Source organism: Ambystoma mexicanum, chromosome 13, assembly GCF_040938575.1.
Source record: "Ambystoma mexicanum isolate Mex_15411 chromosome 13, UKY_AmexF1_1, whole genome shotgun sequence".
NCBI lineage: Eukaryota > Metazoa > Chordata > Amphibia > Caudata > Ambystomatidae > Ambystoma > Ambystoma mexicanum.
In genome coordinates, this window is record NC_090938.1 from 19,730,028 (window position 1) to 19,755,844 (window position 25,817).

At 45.9% G+C, this 25,817-nt stretch overlaps 1 protein-coding gene across 1 annotated transcript in view; it reads left to right on the top strand.

The window, feature by feature from the left end:
• The window catches only part of TFEB (transcription factor EB), a 420,431-nt gene that overhangs the window by 85,521 nt on the left and 309,093 nt on the right, over positions 1-25,817 (top strand). The gene's annotated exons all lie outside the window — the stretch shown is intronic.

The window sequence follows — 25,817 nt, forward strand, 5'->3', positions numbered from 1 at the left end:
TGTCAATATATTTCTTTGTACCTTAATATTATTTTCTTCCATGCTGTCGTCACTATTATAAGCGGGAGGCCCTTATGTTGGATCAGCATACCCCGCTGCTGCCTTCAATTACTTTAAAGGATAAATTCCCTGTTTATCTTCCGTTGTCCTATTGTTTTTGGGAGGAGTAAGAGGAGCGGAGGGCATTACGCCCTCGTCTTTATGCTGATTAAGCAGCCACTCCTTCTCAGGCGGATCTTATTTTTCGCTCTGATCATTTTCCACAACTCTAGAATAGCTCGTCCTTTCTGTAGCTTCTTCCCTGTGTATGTAGCATACAAAAATGTTGTCATGTGTTGCAATACTGTTTTTGACAACAAACCTTGATTAGTCGTGCCCTTCACCCATTCCGCGTGATATTGCCTTATTTTAGGTGTGTATCCTGGTAATGTCCTGGTTAAATGTAAAAGAACAGTGTCCCCCATGGAGACAAATCAGTCTCGAATGCCAATACTTACCGGGTTCTTAAATCATCTATAGTAAAGAAATCTATTTTTGCAAGCAGTATCGATTGCTACCCTTTAACAATAAAGATAAATATTTTAACCAGTTTTAAAAGTCTCTATCGTTTCTCTTCATTTCTTTGTTCATAGTTCCATCGACTCTTGCGGACCTCTTGCTCTATTATTGCCACTGCAAAAACCTTTATTTAACTTATGCTATGCTTTTTCAGCTTTTAGCCTTCTCTAACATCAATCGCCTGATTTTAAGGCCTGATATTCAACTGATTTTATCACTATTGTTTTATATTTCTTAGTTTATACACAATAAAAGTTTTATACTGACGTACTTATAATGCCAAATAAATATCCGCTTTTCTTTTTCTGTAATCACCTTCCTTTACTTTTTCTTAACAAATGTATCTCATCTCACTATTTACCCCGTCTTGGAGTGTACGGCGCATTCTTCTTAATTGGCACTTGTCTCCGGAATCCCTAGCATATGCTCTACTTGGAGTTTAAAGCCTATTCTTTGGTCCCCTTGGAACCTGAAATCGGGGTATCTATCTCCTTTAAACAAAAATCATGTTTATATATATATATATATATATATATATATATATATATATATATTAGGGATGTAACGGTATACCGTTAAAGATACCGTGAACCACTTAATTGAACAATAATAACCGTCACATTGTTTATACCGTTATACCGTTCATACCGTTAAGTGTGCTTTTCAATCTGATTTGGAAAGGCTGCAGTAAGCAATTGCTGCGCAGTCTTGGTCTTGCACTGTTGGATGTGCCGTCTGCCAAGTAGTTTCAGTTGGAGCAGTTTTTAATGCCATTCCATAAACCACACGTGCCTTACACAAAATCAATATGTTAGCAATAGGAAGAATAGATACAGTGCCAAGAAGGAATAGGGTTTACTTTGGGGTGGCGGCTTTGGGGTTTATATATTTATAATGGATAGTATTCTCTAAACATATGGCAATGGGGGATTTCCCTGGTTCTATCATTGAATTTACATATAATAAGTCACACTGCGAAATTCACTCATCTCTGTGGGTATTCCCTGCTGCCATACCAAAGGGTAACATGTCAGTGATTACTGAACACCTTTTGGCCCGCAAGTAAACTAAAGGTTGTAACGTAAAGAGAAAGTGCGTGTGTGTGTGTGTGTGTGTGTGTGTGTGTGTGTGTGTGTGTGTGTGTGTGTGTGTGTATGTGCACAAGCGTATACTACCATCAGCCTCCATTGATCTGTGGCATGCAGGTTATCAAGATGGCAACATGTTCATCTTCACCAGTAGCCAGTGGGGAAGCAAAAAGCCTAAATGACCACTTAAGAAAAGCTATTCAGTTTGCTTTGCCAGTTGCAGCAGGCCTCCACCCCACCCCCTCCTCTCCACACGTGTGTTTGTGTTTGGTGGAAGCAAGGCATTTCAGTGGAAAGTATGTTGAAAAGCCCAATTCTGGCCCTGGGTGCCTGGTTTTGTTTGTGATGATACATCTGTCAATGTACGACCTTTTAGAAAATTTTTGTTAAGATCAGTTAACTCCACCTGCTATACCGCGATAACCATGATATACCGTCATTTGGCAAGAAGGTTATCGTACCGTCATAAAACGAATACCGTGACCCCCCCTAATATATATATATAAATATATACACTTTATACTATAGCCCCTCCTCTTTATTTGCCACCTTCAGTGCCCTACTTCGGTCCGTGGCTCAGCTTGAGGCCCTCTGTATCGACTCTCCCCCAGTCGACCAGTTCGCCTTCAGTCCTGCGGGACCGGATAGGTATTTTGTCCAAAGGGGCACATGTCAACATATGTGTATTGTGCGCCGCTCTCCACAGGAAGCTCCACAATCTTTTGGCTAATGGCGAAAGTCGTCGACCGTCCGAGGGTCTGGATATGGGCCTAGGTAGCTGAATATTGAATTGTCCGCACCGCTACCAAAATTTGCAGTAGCACCTTGGAGCCTATCTCGTGCACAGAATAGAATTACCATAATAAATGACCTCAGACTCAAAGAATATGGCAAAGTACTACTTTACTGTCAGCTCAAATAAAGTAGAGAAATCTGGTGACCATATCAAATTCAACTCACTCACTCTGTTACTTTTCTCTTACACAAAGATTTTATACTTCGATGTACGTCAGCTATGACGTCATCCTATGTGGCAAATGGTAAAACCTATTGAGGGGAGGGATTGGCTAGGGGAACATGTATACCTATAGTATGTATGTGTTAATCCTATCATTGGCTGTCACTTATCTAGTAGGCACGCCTCAAAATACTTATGATACTGATTACAAAAATAGCAGCAAATTGGCTTCTGCAACATTGTATAGTATGTCGCTACATAGCCACTCATGATTGGTTGGCATACTCTCCCTACCTTGGACATTCAGCTTGCTAGCAGCATGTGAACAGAACGAAACCCATGTGCAGAGAACGTCAGACCACTGCCCACTTTGGTCAATTAGCCTACCATGTCTCATCAGTCAGACCTTGAGCCAAGGCTTCTCCTTTGTAGTTGACCTTGCTGGCTGCATTCTTCTCTGCAATTTTTAAGGGAGTCAGGGTACACCACTAGCTTCGTCTGAGGCTTAATGAATAGACTTTGTTTTCGAGTCCTACATCATGTGTCATTAGACAAATGTGCCCATTTTGACCTTTTATTTACTGCTTCTTTGATTTAATTATGGTAGGTGCTATTTGTGATGCTAGAATTGCAGCAGAGGGACAGGGCCTCCGTATCCTTGTCCTTTACTGCTTTTTATCATGTGATCTGTCGTATTTTCTGCGCAGGAGTTCATGTGGGACTCCTGGCAGTGCAGCTCTCTCTCTTGGTTTGGTGAACGGACCCATTGGATACCCTTATGGCACCCATGGGTAGGGGTGCAACCCTGTGTCCCTAGTGTATGTTTTTGGGCACCTGTGTGTGACCCACAGAGCAGGGTACGGGCTGGTGGCAGCTCCGTGCTGAATTGACTGGTGCCCTGAGCGTCCTCCATTTTGGGGTGCCCAGGCCCTGTCATTGGAATTGGTAGATGCCTGATGGAGACAAAATGGCCCCCATGGCATCTTGCCTTCCATCGCCTGTTACCTTGATCTTCCCGAAGTCCCGGGAAGCCCTGACTCTGTCCCTTCCCCCTGACTGGCTGTTGGGTGGAAGTTCCATATATGGTAGTGTGGGGAAGTGCTGACCAGACTGGCTGGAGCCTTCCCAACAACCGTATGTTGTGGGTACGCCTGTGGGTGGGACCTGGGTGAATGGAGTGTGTGACGAATACGCATTCTATATTGTGGATGTCTAGTATCTGGTGGTTGACACAATGACTGAGACAGCCCTGCCCGAAACCGGTATGAATGCACTGTGGAGTGTTAAATGGCTCGGTACTTGTCCCAGTACACATAACTTGTTGTGAGTGTCTGGAGAGGAGTGAATGGCCTGAATGCACTATGCACCTGATTGGTTGCCTGCCTGCATGAATGCCCTTCGTAGTGATTGGATGCTTAAGTGTGACCCAGCGGAATGAATGGGAGATCAACAGTATTTCTGGGGACCTCTCACTGCTAAGAATCGTGTTCAGAAGTGTTCAGAGCTGAAGTCCAAACTACGAAGAGTAACTGGAGTGGAACTGACGCTTGACTTTGAAGCCCTGCTGGAAGGGAATAATTGCTGTTGCTCTCCTTCACAATCTGAAAGCTGCTGTGTCTCCAAGGACTGACTCAGAGAGGACCTGGTAAGGCGCCCTCTTCCCGAGCTACGAGGGACCATCGTGCACCAGCAGATCTTTGCCAAAGCTCCCTGGTAGACAGACCTTCGACAGGCTGCCGACCCGAGATGGTGGATACTGCTGCGGAATCTCAAAGAGAAGCGCCCGGACTGTTGTCCGCCGCTGTCGACGACCGCCGTCGCCGACTGGAGCCGCCGTGCTCCTGTTTTGCCTAAGAACTTCATTGATCCAAGGACGCTCTCGCCTTCATCGTCGCCGCTGTATCCTGCTGGAGAAGGCCTGACCGTCGACGCGCCGAGGAGCATCCGCCGGTGGGTTTCCCGCCACCCAAAGACTACAGAGACGCCGACGACTCAACGCCCTTGCTGGCCCATAATTCTTCAAACTCTTTGCGGTCCAGAGCTATCGACACCGAGGTACCCCGCACGCCTCTTCCTTGCAGGACGTTTACACTTCCCTGTCAACAAGCACCGCTAGGAACGACGCGGCCACTTTAACGTCGTAGCTCGACCTGTTCTCCGTAGGACATTTTACGACCCGTGACTCCTGCCTTAAAGGGAGGGCACTCAAGAAGGGCCGTCGATTCCCCGACGAGGAACGCTACAACGCCAAGGTACTTCGGGGTTGCAGAACTATTGGAAAGTCTAGTGTGAACAATATATGGACTGGGATTGTATCTTTTGTCTACAGGTTGCCTAGGTGGGGGGGATCTCCGCACAGAACTGTGTCTAGGTATCGGGGCCAGTATTCTGCCAATTGTTCAACCATCTTGCTTTCCTTCCTCTCTCTACTGCTGGTTTCCTCTTTATTCTGATCTGTGTGTCATTCTGACCGTATGCACTTTAATGAGATCTGATAACGTTAGTGGTACCACTTTATAACTGTATCTATTTACCATTGTTGATTTTTGGAGTACAAAGTGAGTTATCGTGATAGTGTACGTGACCTTGAATATTAATTATATAAAGACTGTGTTTTAACCGATACGGTGTGTGGACATTCCTTTGTGGGTGCTTGGGGACTACACTGTACTTGAGAACCAGCCTGCATCACCTCCTGAGAAGCTAGGCCTTGATTGCTCGACCATGCACCAATAATAGAGAATCTTGGCTGGGGTCCTCTGTGCTCTCCTCTACCATATAGAGAGCGGAAGTACAGACACCCCCCCACCGGCATCTTTACACTATGACTCCTCTTTTCCCCTGGAGACTTGGTTGCTCCATCTTACTAGTGCTTTCTGCACTCTTGATTCTCTAATACTTGGCACTTTCAGATGTTTTGGCTTCTGCTTAATCTAAGATATATGTGCTCTTCGTTCAAAGCTTATCCTGGTTAACTCCCTTTGTACTTTCCAATTATGTCTTTCTGTGTCATCTATTCTATGTTTCTTGCATGAAGCTGTTTACTGCAGCGTTTCTGATCTGCGGCCCTGGTTTGTGTCGGAGGTGGTTTTGACACAATCATTCATCCATCTTTTCATCATGGCCGCTTTCCTCACGTTATAGTTTCTACTGCAGCAAGCTTCTGTGTAACTCTGCTACCTTGCAGTCATCCTTTGAGTTTCATCTGACTTGTCTTCTCGGCATAGATGATTTCTTTATCTCTTTATACTTGATTACTTTGTTGCTTGGATTACACCTTCATCCTTGAAGCATTCTTATATTGTGTCTGTGCGTCATCATGTCTTCGTTTTATGACATCACTTTACTCTCCTCTGTTCGCACTTACTGCTCTTCTATGTCTTATGGTTTATGCTGACGTCCTTCCACCACTTCAGTGCAAGGGTACATTCGATACGGTTGTCTGAGTGCATAACATCTCTCATATCTTCGGTGTGGTGTTGGGACGATACCTGGTGCCGTGCACAATAGTCTTCCTGCTTTGCTTCCAGTATGACGGAGGTGAGAGGGCGTGCACTAGCGATGACATAATCTGCTCCTCTACAAGGCTATACCTCAGGTGTGGCCTCTATCTCTGAGCACAGTCCCTGCATGCAGTGAGGGTGCACCTCAGGTGTGGCCTCTATCTCTGAGCCCAGTCTCTGCATGCAGTGAGGGTGCACCTCAGATGGGGCCTCTATCTCTGAGGGCAGGGCCTGCATGCATTGAGGGTGAATGGCCAATCACTTGTACCGAGCAGCACCCCTCTCTCGGAAGGTAGTATGTGCATGTCCATCTCGTACAGACAGTCATCACCTCAGACCCTGAGGATTTTAGATGGCTACACAGCTGGCCTCAAGCAGACTCATCACTTGGCCGGGGTCTGCAGCTGTGTTTGGAAGCCAGAGCTGGAGATGTGTCTCCATTGAGCATGTGCTAGGAGTAAATGTCACCTTTGATCGTTGCTAGGCAGCGATGGTGGCCACCTGGCCCTCTTTGGTCGAACTCCTCTGGAAGCTTCTCTGTCTGATCAAATCTGTCTGGATGGGTTACAATTGGGAGAAAGAAAACTCTAGGCACTAACATACAGAATAAAATACATCATTGCAAAATAGGATCAATTCATATCTATTGCAGGTTAATCTGAACCATAGCGTTTTCAAAGTGTCATATTATGATTACAATACAAGCAAATCATGATGTCCGAAAATATGATTAAAGGTTTTCATACACCCACATTTGTGCACGCGCATGTGTTTCGCCCAACATGGTTTTCTCAAGGCTCAATGCATTATTATACCCCTAAAGAATAGTTTCAACTCGTATGCCTGTAAAGCTTTGGTAAAGTCAAAATTGCTATTGTACAAATGATATGATATATTTTATTTTTATCACGCTCATACACAGGTGTTTCAGAGCGTGACCAGGCAAAGGGAGGGGAACAGGGGAGAGAAACAAACACAAGGATCTTACTAGGCCCAGTGACATTGAGAACGCGCAAGTGCATGGGGTAGGGAAAAGGGGGAAAGTGCATGGGAGGAGGGAGAAATTGGAAAGTGCAGAGCATTAGAGAGGACAAGATAAATAATTAGTAAATAAATAAATAAATATGGTGATCCAAAACAGTGGTAGTGCAGCCTGTGAAGGCCAAGTGCAAGGTTAGTCAGATAGGGAGTATCTGATCAGTGCAGACAAAGAGTTGGGGGCTGTATGGGTACAGATACAGGCCCCAGTGCAAGGAGCGGCCAGGGGGCAATGCAGGAGGGTGGCAGGGTGAGCAGGTACCTGGGCCCGATGGGCAGAGGGTGGCCAGGTGCAGCATTGCTGAGCGAGAAAGCAGATCAGCAGGGGAGAAGAGGGGCAAAGGCAGAGGCGAAGTGGAAGGTCTTGAGGAGCTTCCGGAACCGTAGATGGTTCTCCTCATGTTTCAAAGTGGCAGGTAGGCAGTTCCAGAGGGAGGCCCCCTCAGAAGACAAAGCTCTAACACCAGATTCCATTTTGTTTTTAAATGTTATTCCAAATTTGAAAGATCTATGTATGATAGAAAGAAACAAAGGAGAGGGAGATGGAAAAATTGAGAGAAGTTAGTATCTATAATGTTGGTTATACATTTTCACGTACATTTTCATTTTTAAAATAATGCCGAAAAAGTTTCAATATTTTTGTTGTAAATTGTATCTTATTTGCAGAATACCGTTTTGAAAAGAATGCTGTGATCTGGTATCATGTATGAATTGCCAGTGCTCACCCATGATTTTCAAGTTCCAGAGTCATAAAACACGTTTCTTCCAATGATCTCGATGGAAAGATTTCATCTTCGTACATTTAGCACTTCATGTGCTGTGCTGTGCTGTTTGCTTTGTTGGGGCATCCTCAATATGATGTGTTCTAGTTGGAAACATAATCTTAAGAACACTTGATAGAATTTCTTTGCTCTCAAGATGTTCTATGTAAGAGTTTTGGTGAGCTTGACTTCCACACCCCTGTTACTTGCTATTAGGTCTTTGTTCCTGTCAGTATAGTATTATTATTCATGATTTATATTCTCAGTGCACCTAGAACATAGAAAAAGGATGAACATGTTTTTAGTAATTAGCTCCGAAAGCCCAAGTTGGCATCAATATAATAAAAAGACAAATAAATATCTTGGCTGGAAGCCTTCACTTACCAGTTATTCCCAGGTGTTCTGCGTCCTGACCACATTTATTTCCCTGGTGGCCTTCCACACTTTCTGCTGCCACCATTTTAATTTCTGATTTTATTGAGATGCGTCAATGACATCATTGCGTTTGTGACTTTGTTACGTTGCACATTACATCATGTTTGTTACTGTAATTTGTGCTTTAACTTATCCCTTTTTCGGATTTGATAATTGTCATAATGAAAAAATGTATTTTTGATTTTTGACTTTGTTATATTTCACTAACAAGATGGTGTAATGTTTGGTTATTTCTTTTTTTTATTGACTTGAATTTAACTATTCCTAGTTTTTACAAGTAAATGTTTGGTTATGTGATGTATTATGACATAGTTGAAGTCGAATATGTACTTATAAACAATTAATTAAGCAACTTCAGTTTAATTTTGATATTTAAAATGGTGCCAGATTTCACATATGATAAATGGATACTATATCTAGCTCCACTAGGTAATCTAGATACATTAATATCTAGGTTATGCAGGAATATGTATGCGCCATGGACACATATTTCATGACCAGCTTGGGATGAATCTCTACTCTTATAAATATCCAGTGCTTTCCCTTCGTTCTCACATGACGTTTCTTTCCCTACATTAGTCATTGCATTGTATATCCAATAATGGCACAATTCATCAGTAACATGCGTTAAAATAAAAACACACAGTATGCTGTGAATTTTCTGCTTCTTCACATATAGGAGGATGTTTTTATGACATGGGGCAGTTTGCTAGGAATGTATGATATGTTCTCTATAGCCTCTTCTTATATCATGTATATCTGATGTTTCTTTTGCCACTGGGATGCTAGAGGCAATTTGAGATCCCGGCCACAATCAGGCTGAGATAGTCACTGGTCCTTAATCTGGGTTCTCTGATTGTGCTTCCAATGTATATTCTTTGCACACACCATGATTGTATAAACAACATATGTTGTTCTGCAGCTGATATGTTCAGAGGTGTTTTCTTTGAGATTGTTTCATGTTCCTAATGCTTGTGCATTATTCATCCATAATGTACACTTTCTACATGTACCGCATTTGAAAAAATCTTTTAGTTGACCATCTGTTGTGTCATAATATTGTCTGACATGTTCTTCATGACACCCTTAACACAATTGTGAACGTAATGTGGGTGCTATGGTGCTCTCGTGTAAGCTACAGATGGTTCAGAATCTTTTTAATTTCTCAAGTCATTGTCAAATAATATAATATGCTAATGTTTATTCAGGATTATTCTATGCAGCATGCTAATGTATGTCTTGTAATGGACCTGGTGGTTTCTGTAGCTTTCTCTTTACTCTTGGGTTTGGGAACCAATTAATCCACTCTGGATTTTCGTTTCTTTTTGTTGTTGCTGCATTGATAATATTTCAGAATAACCTCCCTGGATAAGCATTTCTTCTATCACTCTATGCTCCAAGCCCAGTGATGTTTGGGTCACCACAGCTTCCCATGGCCCTTACAAACTCTCCTGTAATTATATGTTTGTCTGCTCTGTTGGCGGCTGCTTTGTGCATGCAAAATTGCATTAACTTTTGTGGGTTTCTTAAAGGTCTTTGTTGGCAATGTGTTATTTTCAATATATAGAGTTACATCTAGAAAATGTGTGATGCTACTGCTAATTTGTAAGCCACCCCTTTTGTTTTTGTTGAGCAGTGCGGTGTAATCTGATCTTACTGTGTGCCTTTCCAAATAAGCAGGATGCCGACTATGTACAATGCCATGCTACACTATTGCTGTTACGTGCTTAGGCGAGTTTGTGTTCTCCCCTGAGCAGATCGCAGCCATGACTATTCCTTTCGTCTGTTTGTATACGTCACAAGCAAAGAGAAAGCTCTTGTTCTCCAAAAGGAATTGTAAAAGTCCCTTTAGCATTTTGCACATGTGACATGTATGTGGATGATTTATTAATTATTTTGAGTATTACACCTTGATCAATGGAAGGGCACAGTGCTTTGATGTCTTTTGTAACTAATATATCATTTTCTTCCCATGTTGTACTGTCCAATATTTGTAAAATATGCATTGTGTCTCTGAAGCATGATTTAAGCTTGTCAAGGGTGTAGAAGTAAGACTCTGACACGGAGTGGTCATGCTGGTTGGCATATAATTTTATTTGTGTGAGAAAATGAAATGAAAACCCTATCTTGCCCTAACGTTAAGAGAGGTTCCCCTACCTTAACCAAAATAATGAATGTCCCACTCAGGATGTCCAAAGCAAAATGTCCAATGCCTAATATAAGAATCCTAGCACTGTCCCTCACGCTATAAGTTAAACTAAATAAAAAGGATGTGTTCATAGCCAAGAAGATTGACTCACTTCCCCTGGACAAAAAGACAGTTCTGGGTTTCTCAGTTCCTCAAGTGTTAGGGGAATATCTCCTTTCCCCAGCCTTCTTCATGCTTCTGGCATCGTTCATCCACTGCTAGGGGATGTCTCCCTTTCCCCAGCCTCGTTCAGGCTTATCACCCAGTTTGCCGGTTGGTGGGGAGATGTCTCCATTCCCCAACTGGCCCTTCTCAAGCTTCGTCTCTATCTTTGCGGTCCCCAATCATGGTTGGCAGACATGTTTATTTTCCACCACGTACTGTGACAAAGAGGAGGAGTTTGGATGCTTCTCCAAACTATGGTGGGACCCTGACCCAGGTTGGCAAGTCTGGTTTCCTCCTACTAGGCACTGTGACGAGGAAGGGTGGTTTGGATGCTCTTCCAAGTCATGGTGCGTCCCTTGACCATGATTGGCAGACCTAGTTTCCTCCTACCAGGCACTGCGACGCAGAAGAGTGGCTTGGATGCTCTTCCAAGCTGTAGTGGGTCTCAGGCTCTGGTTCTCTTTATGGTTGCTTAGTTGCACATACAGGTTTGGTTCACTCCCCTGTCAAGTGCTGTTTTCACATGAACCTCTCTCACAGCTCTCTTTATGGTTCATACACATACTTGGTTTACTCGCCTGCCAAGTACTGTCTTCATAGGTATTTTGTTTTTGTTTATGGTTCACATATAGACTTGGTTTCTTTTTCTCGTAAGGGTCCTAGACCATATTCCCCCTGTTACTGTATCTTGGTAAAGTCTCTCTTAGTATCACATAGGGATTATCTTCTCTCTTCCCCTTTTTATCCACTATGCTTCTTAGGGGTTCCTGCACTCTCTGAGGGTCCCCAACCATAGACTCAGCTATCTAAAATACCTTCAGGGTCTTCGCTGCAGCCCTCCGGTCGGTCGCAGGATTCTCAGTGTTCCTCTTTGCTTTGCCAGCGTTCTGGGACTCTTCTTGGCTTGCTGCAGCTGCTCCCTTGCTTCAGACCCACTTCTGTGTCTCCCTTCTCGCCAGACTCTCTGTTCCTGCCGTACTGCGCTACTGGCGCTTCCCTCAGCCAGCCTTTCGGTTTCCTCAGTGCATCTGGTTGAGACAGCCCCTTCTTCGTCTCCATGCCTTGTTCTGATTTTGCCGTCCCAATCTGCAAGCCTCGGTCACTCTCGTGGTTCCTCTCCTGAGCATCAGACTCGCTCCCATCAAGGTCTGCAGTTCAAATCTAGACTGTTCAGATAAGTTCTTCAGAGTGATTCCTGGATATCCGCGTCTTCTCTTTTTCTCAGTCCTTTACTGTTTTGGATCTTCATGATAGTTACCCCTATTCTTCTTCGTCTCAGTCCATCCTACTTCCTGTATGTTACAGAAATATATGGGATAGGAGGACTGGGTTGGAGAGAGTTGGGGTTAAGGAAAGGCGTAAAGTTTGGGAAAATACTGGGTTCTCCCACAATGTTTGTTGTTTTATTATTTATAATGCGCAGATATACCCAGGGGTATCCGGGCGCAGCATTTGCAAGAATATGCAAAGCTTGGTTGCAAGATATAAAATGTACATATTGACAATGGAAGTATATACCAAGCATGAAGAGGAGAACAGGCAATATATACAGTATAAACAAGAGTACAAAGTGGGCACACGTGGTTACACAGTGTGCGGATAGCATGAAGTGATAGCCTTGGCACTTAGCTATCTTGGTGGTCCTTCGTTTTCAGCCATGAAACTACCTTGGATCGGAAATTCAGGTAGGGCAGGTCATCTCTAAGGTTGGGGGGCAAGGGCAAAGAGTTCGACAGTTTGGCTGCTTTTACCGGGAAACTGTTACCTCCAATAGTGGCAAGTTTGAAATTTGGGACAGAGAGGCAGTCTTTATATGCAGTTCTGAGGGGTCTCGAGGAGGCTTGTCTATGGAATCTGTTGATCAAGTAGATCGGGGCGGCATTGTTAGGAGATTTGTAGGTAAGTGATGCCTTTTTAGGAGAATGTTATCTCTAGTGGAGAGCCAGTTGTTCTGTTGGCTGAGTCCTGAAATGTGCTCTCTTCTGCGGATGCCTAGGGCTGCGCTCAGGGCGTTATTCTGGAGGGTTTGTATCTTGCTGGTGGTAGCCTTGGAGGATCCCAGGTAAAAGGCGTTACAATAGTCAAGGCGGGATAGTATAAGGGCTCTAGCGAGTGTGAGGCACCTAGTGTCTGACAGAAATGGTTTGGCTGAGCGGATTAATTTGCACGTGTATGCAGATGAGGAAGCCAGGGAACTCAGTTGTCTTTTGAAGGAAAAGTTAGAATCCAAGTAGAATCCCAATGCTTTGACCTCCTGTCCAACTTTGATATTGTTCCCATCTATCATGAAGGAGTTGTAGGCAGGGCTGAGTTTCTTTAAACTGGACGTAGTACCCAGGATGATGAGCTCCGTTTTCTCACAATAGTAATCACTGGTCCCTGTGAGAACCTCAAGGTGTCTCACCCGCTTGTCTTCTTTGATCTGTCATCCAGGTGGCCAGGACACGGCCATCGCTATTGGAACCACTTCCTGGGGGTGAACCAGTGCGGGAGGATAACCTGGATGAGGGGTCTTCGGGGAGTGGATGTGGGACACCGAAGGGTGAGATGCGATATCCCCTTCCTTATGACACCTTTTCCCCATCCTACACAGTAGGATATCTAGAAACTCAGCCCCCCCCTCCTTTCTTGGCACAAACACCTACTCACAGACAGATTACTGTGAAAGACAACAGACTAACAGAGCCGTATCCCTGACATGTCCCTACACAAGGGTCAGGCAGAGTCAGGCAATTGCTGATCACTACACACACCTGACTTCCCTTTCACTTCCCCACACGGATAAAAGGCGGAGCACGAAAGCACACTCTGAGCAAGGCCAAATGCATGAGGAAGCAGTTATTCCAGGACGCCAGTTCAAACGGAGGAGAAAGGCAGCGAGACATGAAAGGACGACAAGGAGGAAGTTGCCGTTGTCCTTTTCAACCCAGACCCGTGGAGCCTCCGAGAAGGGAAACGTAAGACCGGGAATCGCAGCGGGCGAATGTTGCAAAGGATGTCTGCAGTACATCGGAACCCCTCCCGCACTCAAGGCCAGGGCGGGGAGAAGCGGTTGCCATTGCGGTACTGTCCTTGACTCCAGAGACAAGAGACGCCAACAGAGGTCGGCACAGCCGGTGAGTCGGAAAGCTCTGATAATAGACCGGACTGTGTTGGGCTCAAGGTTGCGAAGAGCAACATGGTATGAAGAAAAAAGACTAAAAGTACTAAGGTCTTTTGTGAGTAAAATTGGCATCGGAGTTAGAGTGGTCCGGCATCACCTGGGCGATCATTGAAAGGACTCTAACCAGTGCCCCGCTCCTGAACAAGCAGAATGTGTTGAATAAGGGAATCGAAGTGGTCCTGCAGCGGGTTATGTTAAATCCTATGCATAGTCGAAAGTCTGCAGTTATTATAGAAACTGCACGTACCAAGAGGCCTTAGTAGAGACCGACATGAGGTGTCGAAGTGGTCATACCAGGGTCATGCCAAACCCCTTGTACAGTCGAAAGTCTTTGACACGTTGTGGAAGCAAAGTCAACTGTGTAAATGAGGCAAGTGTGAACACAACTGAGGGATGCCTGCGAACTAGGGTGAGCAGTAATACACCTGTGAACATTGTGACGACAGGTGTGAGGGATGCCCACAGTGAGTGGTTGGTTTGAGCCCGACTGAGGGAGGCTATCTTGAAAGAAGGATCGGAGCCCAGCTGAGAGGGATCCAAGGTTGAAGAGTAATTGCCCGAACTTGAAGAGAAATTGAAGGAACTTTTGTTTTGTTGTTTTGGCATATCAGGCCCTCTGGACCAAGAGACTTTGCATGAAAGAAACATGGGCGCAGAAGGCTCTGATATGGAGAAACGGAACTGTAACCTCGTGCCGGAGAAGCCCAGAAGTGTGCTGTACTCGCGAGTCCCACCTTGTCCCATGCTAAAAATGTGTGGAATGGAGACCCCAGTCATAACATCCTGACTCATCATTTTGTGAACATTTCTTTCTTTTCTTGTGATACTATCCCATATTATTTTGTAGCATAGCGGTAACGATTGACAATCGTTTTTTCTTTTTTTTTAGTATAGGCCCTTTTTATTTGCCTAGACTCCACAAGGACTGTATTATTATTTGATGGTCATAGCTTGCTCCCATCTTAGATTTAGGGTTAGATTAAGCGTTTATCTCACCCATTTTACAGTTTTATAAACGCCCTTGAACTGTAATCACTTTTGTCTGTCTTACTTTGATACCATGCCTTCCTTCCATCTCACAGGCGGTTCCCCTCCCATGGGATCCACCCACTGCGTACCACCCCCCAGGGGAACTGTTGGGTAGCGGCCTCACCTCGCTGGTCTCATGGGAAGGGGCTCCCCTTATGGAAGCATCCAGAGATTCATCACAGCTTCTATGCCGCGACTCTGAGGATCTTTTCCATATATTTGGACATAGTTTTTGGGCCTTACTTCTGGGAACTATTAATATTCTTTTGTGTTTTTGGCAAAACATTAATGGTTGGTACTATGGATGTTTTGTAATTAGAAAAGTCTTCATCATCTGTAAGAAGCCCTTTTCCATTTCAGTCTAAGTACTTTGGTATGAACAATTATACTGTTAATGAGGTATACCATGATTTTATTATAACATCCTTGTGTTTTAGGATGTTTACGTTCTGAAATAATATAGTTTCTTTCTCCTGATTGCATCTAATTATGCAATTGGGCACCAGGTAAAAGTGTCCACTGTAAATTGCATACGCGGTGGAATAATCTCACAATCCTATATAATAAAAGGCCAGGTGTATGTTTGTCTGGTGCAATCATGCGCGGTAGAGATTGCCCGCTTCGGCTGTTGTCACTGCTAGAGGGAGCTGTTGCCTTAAGATATATAGTGGTCCTACTGTGTGAATGAAAACCTAAAAAATATATATTCTTTCCGTTAACATGAATTACAATCAAATATACCACATCATATATTCACACTCTGAAAATGTCTTTCTTTATGCACTTGGGCCGTGTACACGGGCTTTAACACTAATTTGAAAATACTTAGCAAATCCAGATAAATCTTTTCTACTTTAGTTGTAAGTGGTTTTACCACATTATCCAGTCAGGATGCAGGGGCTTCAAGTTTGGCTCAATTGCTGCTATTTGCAGGACCTGCAGTGGCTTCCTAAGGAAACAAGTCTCTTATTTAAGTTTAGTTGTTTGGCCAAGAGACCAGCCTTCACACTTTGCATCAATATTGAAGACTTTTGGGTCCCGGGAAGGGTAACAGAAAGGTGAAAGGCATCCATATTGTGTCTTAGAAATGTTGTGTTTTGTAAGTAACAAACTGTGTCGCTTGCATTGATGGCACCTTTCCTGCGGATCTCTTTATGATGTGATTGGAGAACTTACTTGGGGTTCAGATCTTATATGGGTTTCAGAATAGAATGTGGTAGGTGTGCAAGCTTGAAGGCTAACATACATGCTAACATTCCCCGTTCCTTTCGAAAGATGCTAGTCCATCCAGCCCTGTTTTTTTCTATGCATTCTAGGACTTGTTGTCCTCAATTTATAATAGCTAAATCCAGATCAAGAAATCCCAGAATTGTAATCTCCATTATCCCTCATGAAATGGGGCATGTTGCTGTTTATGGGTTTATTGTGCCATAGAAAAAATGGCAACTGATTTCAGGACTTTTTCCATATCGTTCGTAAGAAAACTGACCTCCGGCTGTTATTCTGAGACCTTGATAATGTTTATCATATTAGGCTGGTATCTTAGGCAGAAGATTTCAGGAATCTGGCTATTATGTGCGCTTGATAGGTGACTGATTGCAGGCTGTTATTCTGTGCCCGGAACACGGTGGTGACTGAGTTTAAATTCTGATATGTTCTAGGTAGAGATGTGGTTAATCCCGAGTTATCACTGTGAGTACTTGGCATTTATATAATGCCTTATGTATCATTGGTATGACCTCAAAGCGCTGGTAGGTTGAAAGCCCTCGGGAACCGTAGTTCAGGTCACTAGAGAGAGTGTGTCATATGGTGCATGGGTGCCCCCGGAGATGTATGCAGCTGGTGTATTTATTTTCAAATTTGTTTATTGGCATTTGTTATCTTACAGTAAGACATATCGGCCTGCATTTAATAGCAGGTATAGCAATACCTGCTTAATAAACAGTAAAAAAAAATGTTTATTAGGTTAACTTAACAAGATTTAACTGTCTCCTAGTTTCAACTTCTTTGCTCAAAAGTCTTGGCAAACATTATGGTGGGGCATTGGGAGCAGGGGAGGGGGGTTCCAAGTTTCAGGGGCTCGGCGCGACCTGTGTCTGTCTCTGCCATGGGTGTTGTGTTCCTGCAGCACGGTGTGGTCGGGTCCTTTTTCATTCATGGGGGTTTATCATCTGGGGAGGAAGGCATGCTAATGGTTATTTCCTTCCATGCCTCCAAGGTAGAACTTGATTCGTCGGTTGACCTGATGACGCTGTCCTCCCTTGCTCTTGTTTCCGCGTTAATCCACCTGTCTAGTTCCTTGCGCCATGCCTTATAATTAGGGCATGCAGGTTTTTTCCAGGCCATGGCAATTTGTCTTTTAGCCAGTATACAGGTCAAGTCCTTAAGTTTCACCCAGTGTTTGAGTTTGGCTGGCCTGGGGTGTGTTCCTAAAAGGCACTCCTTGGGGGACCACTTGCAGTTGGGGGAGCCCGCTTTTTCAAAGGTCAGTTTTATTTTCATCCATAGGGATTGCGATTTGTTGCACTCCCAGAACATGTGAAGTAGGTCTGCCCCGTCTGCGTTGCACCATGGGCAGTGAGCTTTCTTTTGTTTGTTAATTTTCGCCAGCCTGCAAGGGGTCAGATATGTCCGATGTAGCATGCTCAGTTGTATAAATCGGAATCTGTGGTTTCTGGACACAGCTTTGGGGTATGCTAGCGCTCTGTTCCATTCCCCTTCTGACAGTTCCCGTCCCAGATCTGTCTCCCATCTCTTTTTCATTGTCTCACTTTTTGGGTTAGGTATGTCGCTGAGGTGGCTGTATATCTGAGAGACCGCTCTCTGTCCCTCTCCCAGATTATATAACAGCGTTATAAGAGGGGCTGACTCTGGTTCCTCTGGCCAAAAGTCCCATTTTTCCTTAGCCGTTTCCCGTATCCTGCGGTACCAGGGGAATTGGCCAGCATGTATGTCCTCCTCTTTTTGTAATGACTCAAACTCCCTGAAGGAGCCTTCGTCGTACAGATCCCCCCAAGTATAGACACCTTTCCTCTCCCAGTGTCTAAGGTGGAGTAGGTCCACACCTGATTTACACATGTCTTGGATCAGTGGGATTTCCGGAGAGTATGGGTGTTTCAGCTGGGTTATCGCCTTCGCCCTTTGCCATATTTGCCTCCCCAGGGTGGCAATGAAGGGTATATCACTCAGTAGGTGTTGTGGTGCCCATATGAGTTCTCTCAGGTATATAGGGGAAATCATGGATTGTAGTAGGGGTGTCGTGGACGTGGTGTCATCGGCCAACCATTTGGACACAAAGCTGAGTTGAGCAGCGACATAGTATTTTTCAAGGTTCGGGAGTTGGATACCGCCTTGTGCGTATGTTAATACCAGTGTAGAGTGTGCTATTTTGTGTCTGGCCTGCCCCCAAAGAAAGCCACGAACAATTCAATCAAGCAGACGGAAGAAAGTAGTTTTGATGTAGTATTGTACGTTCTGGAATTTGTATAGGAACCGGGGGAGGATAATCATTTTAACTACAGAGGCCCTGCCCATCACTGATAGGGGAAGTTTTGCCCAGAAGCTCATTGATTTGCGTAGTTCAGGTATCGCCGCCACCGTGTTATGCTCATGCATAAGCTCCGGGGTGTGCATTATTTGGATTCCGAGGTAACGGAATGTCGTGGTCTGCCATTGTATACCTAGTGCAGGGAGCTTCTCCCTGTCTCTGCCTCTCAGTCCTGCCAGTGGGAACAGGCAGGACTTAGCTCTGCTGAATCGTATGCCCGAGACCTTGGAGAAGTTGTGGAGGACCTCCAACATGGTTGGAATGTTAAGGTGCGGGTCTCTGACATACAACAGGACATCGTCCGCATAGAGCGAAATGATGTGGTCCGTCCCGCCAAGTCTTATCCCTGCATCAAAGAACTGTTTCCTGGAATAGATTGCAATGGGTTCTAACCTGAGAATATATAACATGGGAGACAGCGGGCATCCCTGTCTTGTGCCCCTACATATGTCCCATATTTCTGACACATGTCTCCCAGTTTTCACCCCAGCCCTTGGTCTGGTGTATAGTATTTTTACCCATCGAACAAATCCCGGACCAAAACCGAATTCCTTTAGGACTGCTAGCAACTATTCCCAGAATATAGAATTGAATGCCTTGATGGCATTTAGCGACAGTAAGGCATAGGGTTCGGGATTCGTGTCTGTTTGTTCAACTATGTGTTGTAGTCTGCGTAAATTCATGGTTGTGTTGCGTCCTGGTATAAATCCGCATTGGTCTGTGTGAATAATATCTTCTATGAGTCTAGAAAGTCTTTTAGCTAGGATTGTAGTCAATAATTTGACGTCATAATTAAGCATGGCTAGGGGTCGATATGATTCGCAGTATTCAGCCGGTTTGTTTGGCTTGAGGACTGGGATCACAAGGGTTTCCCTCATGCTGTCAGGTAGGATACCTCGCTCGTATGTTTCTAGGAAGACTTTGTGTAACAGTGGGACCAGGGAGGAGTCGTATGACTTATAAAATTCTGAGGGTAACCCGTCGGTGCCCGGGGCCTTGCATGTAGCCTGTGATTTTATTGCCTCAGCTATGTCTTCCGCAGTGATTTCAGCATCTAAGGCTTTGGCTTGTGTAGGGGAGAGCCTGGGTAGTCCTATTTCATCTACGGTGTCCATTATCTGGTCTAGGGAGATTTCAGCTTCGTGTGAGTACAGGTGCGCATAATAATTTTTAAAGGTGTCATTTATGTTATGTTGGGCTTGATGTACGTTGCCGTCCTTGTCCTGTAGAGAGGTAATTGTGTGCCTGGGGTGTTCTTTCCTGCAGAGCCAAGCCAGCAGCCTACCAGGCCTGTCAGCTTCCGTGTGTGCTCTGTTCGTTCTGGTAGTATAATCAGACTTGGCCAGTCTATCCCAGGCCTTCGTGCATTCAACTCTAAGGACTTTAAGCTTGTCTTCCCGTTGTTGTGGGCTTAAGGGACTGTTATGAAGCCTCTCTATCTCCCTTTCTCTTTGTGTAAGTTCGTCTTTCAACTTTTTTCTCACACCTCCAGCCTTTGCTATAATTTCACCCCGTATTACTACTTTTAGGGCTTCCCATATGGTTCTCACACGTTCTACACTCCCTTTATTTAGCTCTATATAGTTGTCTATTGAGTTCTGGAGTTCATCTTTAAAAACTTGGTCCTTCAGGGCTTCCACCGGCATTCGCCACATGGGAATGGGTGGTCGTGGGCCAGCATGGTTCCACTCTATCACCAATGGAGAGTGGTCAGAGATCGTCCTACCCAGGTACTGTGCCTCCTCCATCTGGGGTAGGTGTTCCCTTCCTACAAAGACATAATCTAGTCTCGTGTGGAGGCCAGGAGGGGACGAATAGTAAGAGTAGGTGCGTGTCTGTGGGTGTAACTCCCTCCATATGTCTGCAAGATCTAGTCTATCGGTTACTGCGTTTAGTGATGTCGTAGCCATTGATGGTGCCCTAGGCAAGGGTAGGGATCTATCTAGGTCTGGATTGTGGGTGCAGTTAAAGTCCCCTCCCCAAATAAAAAGGCCATCTCTGTGTGGTGTGACTCTAGCGTACATTGAATCGAGGTGGGCTGGGACATTACTATTGGGGAGGTAAGAGTTCACTATGCAAACTTCTTGCTGTTCTATGCATCCGAGCAGTATCACGAACCTTTTACTGCTTTCTTTAATTGAAATGCGAGTTGGGGATGGATCCATGTATAGACCCCTCTAGCGTACTAGGAGTAGGCAGTTCCGTATCCCTGCCCACCCCAGTGTTCGTGGAGTTTGGTGGTGGATTCTGCGGTGCAGTGTGTTTCCTGTAAGAGCGCTATCATTATCCCCTTTCTGTGTAGATAGGACTTAATTCTGTTCCTTCGAAGGTAAGTGCCGAGGCCCCTTACGTTCCATGTCATGATTTTTATTTTCATCGCCATGTCATGGGGGGTGTTGTGGTGTTTGCTGTTTTCCAGATGGGCTCCCGTGGTCGGGGTGTTTTTGGTAAGGAGCTTTGTCTATGCGCCCGGGTTCCTGGAGCGTATTCCCTCCTCCCGATTCCCTCTCTGCAGCTGGCATAATGTGGTATGGAGACTTACCAACTTTTTCAACTGTCATTCCAATGAATGAACTAACTAAACCATTTAACTGTGAACTGCCCCCAGCAGTTGCGTTGAACTTGCAGAGCTCAGGGGCTCCCGAGCCTTCTGGGCCTCTCCAGGCCTTCCGGTGCGGGCTGTGTGCAAGCATTTGACTCACACATCTCTTTTGGGGGGCGACCATTGGCATGGTCGTGTGTGGTGCCTCGTGCTTCTGCCCGATATTGCTATCGTCATGTTACGGTCTGGGTTGGCTGAGTTGTACCTCTGTGTTGAGTTGACGACCAGTGTTGATGGTTGTGGCTTCCTGCTTTATCCTTTGTTGGTCCTTGGTGGTTCCTCTCCGTCGTCCGCTAAGTTATTGTGCTCAAGCCACATGTTTGCTGCGGCTGGGGTCTCCAAGAAGAGTGCTTTCCCTTTGTAGAGGACTTTGAGGCGAGAGGGGTAGAGCAGCATGTATTTTAGATTAAGTTTGCGGAGTCTCGCTTTTACTGGTATGAATGAGTTCCTGGCACGCTGTACTGCGGGGGTGTAATCTGGATATATGACAATTGACGAGTCTTGTCTTTTAATTTCTCCTCCTTCCCTGGAATAGCACAATATTGTCTCTCTGTCTCGAAAGTTTAAAATTTTTGCAATAATCGGGCGTGGGTGTGAGCCTGGTGGAGGGAGCTTTTGAAGGGATCTATGGGCGCGTTCTACTGAGAACCCTTGCAAGAGTTTTCCTGCACCAATTTCTTGTTGCAGCATTGCCTCTATAAATTCTGTGGGATCCGGGCCTTCCATATCTTCGGGAACACCTAGGATCCTGATGTTATTGCGCCGTGCTCGGCCTTCTGCTTCTTCGGATCGTGCTTCCAGTCTTGCCACTTGCTGTTCTAGGTCTAGGACTCGTTCTTCAGGTCTGTGGTGTTTTCAACATTGACCTGTAAAGTGGCTTCGTTGGCGTTGACTCTTTCGGTCAGATTGCGTGCGTCTTGCCGCATGAGCTGCATATCCACTTTCATTTCGTCAATCTTGCCTTCAATGGAGGCGCGGAGCGCTGCAATGGCTTGAAGGACTTGCGTATCACCAGTTACTGCTGCCGTATGTGATGGTTCATCAGTGGGTATAGGTTCTGACAGTGGCAACTGTTTAGGCCTGACCGTTGTGTAGGTGTCCATTGTCATGGATTTCGGTTTGGTTCTGGGCGGAGACATCCTTTCCCCCTGGGCCGCCGTGCCAGCCTCTTCTATTCGTTGTGTGCCTATCTAAGTACCAAGTTTCGGTGAAGAACCGGAGCGGAGGCCCCCCCTTCGCTCGTTATTGCCGCATCTAGTTAGGTTCAGCCATCGGTGATGTTAGGGGGGGTGACCTTGGCAGCGTTGAGTCCTGCTCCCGTGTGATCACGGTGATGTGGTACCACCCGGGTTCAAGCAGTTCAGTGTCGGGCGTGCATGTAATGGGGGTATTTGTGAGCCGTATTCAGGGATGTCTTATGCTAGGCAAGGCAGCTAGTCCTGGTCCCCCTGCCCACAGGCCCTGACAGTTGGGCTGGCGCCCGCATTATATTTCCATAGCAGCATGAGAGGTGGGGGGGCGCAAGGCAGCCACTCACTGTTATCGGCATTGGGGATCGTTCCTGTGTCGCAGGCCTGTCCCCGCGGTTCGGTCCGTTGAGGTCTGGCCCCGGGGCCGCTCCCCGTGCCTCTGGGGAGAGTCGGTTCCCTCCTCCTCGCGTTCGATCACCAGTGGGACCCAGCGCCTGTGTTGTCGGGCAGAGAGAGGAGGCCCTCGCCTCCAGCTCCCGCTGCGTAGGATCCCTGCTCACTCCAAGCAGTCGGCGGTCCGCGGTCTGCAAGTCGCGGCGCTGCACAGTTCCGCAGTGTTTCCTCCAGTCCTCAGGGGGCCGAGGGCGAGCCCAGGGGCTGGGGGTTAGCTCGTCGGGAAGGAGAGGACTGTTCCACGGGTCCCACTGCGGCCTCGCCACTTCACTCGGCGGCACTCGGGATCGCAACGGTCGCCGCCATCTTGGATCCTCAGGGGCGTCTCTTTGCTCGCCTCGTTCAGGGTGATGTCGACTCCGATTTTGTTCGGAGGTCGGATCGCTGCAGCGGGGAGAGGTTTCTCTTTCCAGTCATATATTTTTGCAGGAAATTTCTTGGCCGTAGTTGCCTGTTGCAGTCAGCTAAAGGATCGCGGGCAGGAGCTTCGCAGATGCACGTCTTTACGGCATGCGCGCTGGCCACGCCCCTTATGCAGCTGGTGTAGTTGTTGGATGATAGCTGCTTCTTAGCGATAGGTGTGGTGCTGAGGAAGTCAGTCGGATGTGTTCAGTCTGCTGGGTGGACGCCCAGTCTGGGTTCTGGCTGCGTTAGGCCTGAGGAACACCTATGCTAGCTGGAATGTGCTTCAGCTAGCTGTGTTTTATTAGGGTAATGAGGTGTTCGTGGGTCATGTTCGTATGTGAACAGCTAGGCCGAATTATCAGGGTATAGCTGTGTTCTAGTTGAATGATGGTGTATAGAAGAGAGTAAGCGTGGTGGTGAGATATGGTGGTCATCAGTATAAGCTCCTGAGACCATGCACGTGAGCAGGACAGTGGGGACGTACAAAGCGACATACAAATATATAGCGACAGGGTGGATAGATCCACGGCTTCCGAACCGCCCACGGCTTCTACACCGTCCATAGCTTCTGCACCGTCCATACCATCTGTCGCTTCCGCACCATCTGTCGCTTCCGCATCATCCTTGACATCTGTGACATCCGCACCATCCGTTCCGTCTACTCCATCCGATCCATCCACTCCATCCGTTCCATACACTCCAACCGTTCCATCCATTCCATACGTTCCATTCAGTCTATCTGTTTTAGTCACTCAATCGGTTTTAGTCAGTCTGTTCCACCCACTCCATTTACTCCTTTTTTTTTCCCCTGTTCGATCTACTTTGATTTTCTGATTACTGTGACTATTCGCTCTGTTTACTTCTTCCTTCAACTATATTCGAAGGATGGATACGTATCATAGGAGGTCATTGGTGTTATGGGAAGAGCCACGTTTTCAGTAGTTTGCGGAATGACAAGTGGTCTTCGGTGAGTCGGATGTGGGGTGGAAGCGAGTTCCATAGAGTGAGGGCCAAGGCTGAGAACGAGGATCCTCCTATCCTGACTGAGGTATCACTAAAAGGAGGGCTGAGCTTGATGCGTGCGCCATTGGTGGTATGCTTTAAGCTTGTCTTGCAGGTATATCGGGCCGGTTTTGTGCACTGCTCGGTGTGTGATGCATAGGGTTTAAAAGTGGCCCTTTGTCCGACTGGGACCCAGTGGAGCGTTCTGAGAGCTGGAGAGGTATGGTCTCTTGGGCCCGGTGGTAGAAGCATTTTGGCCACAGCATTTTGTGCTCTTTGTTATTTAACAAGGTGGTATGCCTGGACTCCGAGATAGAGGGAGTTAGCGTAGTCCGGTCTCGACATTACAATAGATTGGACGGCGGCAAGTCTGTTAGGAAAGGAGAGGTAGGGAAAAATGCATCTAAGAATTTTGAGGTGGTAATGACAAGACTTAGATACGTTGTTTGTTTGGCGAGAGAGGGTTAGGTCAGAGTTGAGAGTGCATCCAAGGTTTTTTACTGTGGCCGAGGTGGTGAATGGATTGCGCATGGATGTGGGCCAAGGTAAAGGATGACGAAGAAGCTCAGTGTTGCCACATACCATGATTTTGGTTTTAGTGGGGTTTAGGAGGAGGTAGTTTGTAGTCCTCCAACGATCAATGTCAAGGAGGCAGGCTGCCAGGTTGGGCTGAGAGTTGGAGTCAGAGTTGGGGAGTTTTAAGATTATTTGGGTGTCATCGGCATAGTTGTAGCACAGGATTTTGTGGGGGTGAATTATTCCAGGGAGGGTGGACATATAGAGGGTGAACAGGAGGGCTGATGGGTATACTCCTTGTGGTACTCCTGTATTGACTGGTCGGCAGATGGAAGTGAAGGTGGAGAGGAGGGTTATTTGTTCCCTGTTGTTGAGGAAGGAGGCTATCCATTTGAGAGCGTTTCCACGGATTCCTAGGGAGTGGAGGCGGTCAAGTAGGATCAAGTGTTTAATAGTGTCGAAGGTGGCAGAGAGGTCTAGGAGGATTAGTGCAGCGCATCCTGCAGAGTCCGCAGTGATCTTAAGATCGTCCCAGATTGAGGCCAGAGTGGTTTGGTTCCATGCCATGGTCTGAAGCCTGATTGTGCGGGGTCCAGGTTGTTGGATTCGACAAAGGCGTTTAGTTGGGAGTATGCAGTTCGATCAATGAGTTTAGCAAGGAATCTGGTGCTTGAGATGGGGTGGTAGTTTTTGGGATCGAGGGGGCCGAGGGAAGGTTTTATTTTTAGAAGAGGCTTGACATGTGCAGTTTTGATGGAGTTTTGATAAGATGTTTCACCCAATGCTATTTAAGAAGGGTTTGTTTGTGAGTTTACAGGATTAGAGCAGGCAAGATTCTCTCCAGTGTTCAACGGGAAACCAACAGATTCTAAAACCAAGCATTTGTGGTCCGGGCCATTGGTCTGGTATATTTTCAAAACTGCTTATGGAATAGCAGAGCCACTAGCCTCAGGCAATTGGAGTTTATGTGTTGGTAGGTTAGTGATCTCAGGTTTGTTTTTGTTCAGGTGATAAGTTTGCTGCTTCCACTGAGGCTGTTCAAGTTTGTTCTGATGGAAATATTGTTAATTGTTTCTTTGTGAGTAGGTTGCTGCTGTCAGGCTGTTTGACTTTGTTCTGTTATTAAGGTTGAGGCCTGTTTGCTTATCTCTTCCTGTTTATGTATGGGGTAACGTTTCTGATCTCAAGTCATAAATTAAATTAGTTTTCAAAAATT